This window comes from Nomascus leucogenys, chromosome 3, assembly GCF_006542625.1.
Source record: "Nomascus leucogenys isolate Asia chromosome 3, Asia_NLE_v1, whole genome shotgun sequence".
NCBI lineage: Eukaryota > Metazoa > Chordata > Mammalia > Primates > Hylobatidae > Nomascus > Nomascus leucogenys.
In genome coordinates this window covers 108,506,464-108,507,762 of record NC_044383.1, presented here as the reverse complement: position 1 = coordinate 108,507,762, position 1,299 = coordinate 108,506,464, and the positions used below count along the sequence as shown (strand labels likewise).

The window sequence follows — 1,299 nt, the reverse complement described above, 5'->3', positions numbered from 1 at the left end:
CAGGCATATGCCACCACGCCAGGCTAATTTTGTATTGTTAATAGAGATGAGCTTTCACTATATTGTAAAGTATGGTCTCAAACTCCTGACCTCAGGTGATCCATTCATCTCAGCCTCCCAAAATGCTGGGATTCCAGGCATGAGCCACTGTGCCCAGCCTGCTTCATATTTTCTATCTTCTTATTACTCAGAATGAATGGATTCTTCTGGGTGTGGTAATGAATTCTTCTTCCAATAGCTAAAGTCATCTCACTACTCATGTATATAAAATATTATCTGTTGTGGATGGCATATATTTTTATTCCAAGGTATAAAGTTCCGTTACACAGTAATAGAAAAATTTCAACATGGGTATTTTAAGAATTGTATATGGCATTAAAGATTAGAGGAAAATTAATCTTCCAAGAAGGGTAACAGAAACATATTTCCTTGCAATATTTTAAAACCAGGCAAGGCAGAACATTACAAAATTAGTGCTAGAAGATTATCTGGTATGTTCAGGGATCTGGGACGTGAAACCGAAGATACTTACTTCAGCCTTCACCAAGTTTTACTGCTTAAGAAAAAGACGAAGAATAGTATCTCTTAAAATATTTTTCAATATGAAAGTTTGCCTCTTACGGTAGAGCTAGGGTATATAAAACCATTTTCTCATTGCATGGGGGTGCATTTCTGATAATCATCAAAAATATGTGCTTAGACAACACATTTGCTGGATTAGGTATGTCATTTTGGACTACCAGTTAAAAAATACACTCTGAAAAATCCTGTCAGAGATTTGTCCTTGTTTAAACCCACAATGAATTACCATATCCCAATACTTAGACTTTTCTTAGTCAAATTAAGGCAGGTTCTATAAATCAAGGCAATCAAGCAGTAACGCCAAGGTCTTCCATTGCCTTAGACACTCTAAATGGCCAGATTTTTCTTTGTGTGTGTGTGAATGCAGTCCCCCACTACCACAAATTATGCAGTCAAGTTTCCCACATTTGGGGAAATCGCAGGGGTCAGCACATCCGGAGTGCAATGGATAAGCCTTGGCCTGCGAAAACGACCTTCGTGATCATGGTATCTCCCCTGCCAGGTAAGTATAGGCCAGGTTTTGGCAGTTGCAATTAACTAGAATAAATTTTGTTTATTAACTTATAAATAAATTGAAGTAAATGTTAGAATGATTATCTCAAAGAGCTTGTTAGGGTACAATTCTCAGAATGTGGTATTAAAAATGATTATTTGGTTATTGTAATTGTGAATGATTATTTTTCACTGGAAGGTGTTATGGTCATCAGCCAAGTTCTA

General features: G+C 36.6%; 1 non-coding gene across 1 annotated transcript; it reads right to left on the bottom strand.

Moving 5' to 3' along the window:
• Positions 1-928: 928 nt before the first annotated feature.
• On the bottom strand, positions 929-1,092 carry LOC115834602. The gene has a single exon (XR_004029535.1). It is a non-coding gene; the product is annotated as a U1 spliceosomal RNA (small nuclear RNA).
• Between the last annotated feature and the right edge of the window lie 207 nt (positions 1,093-1,299).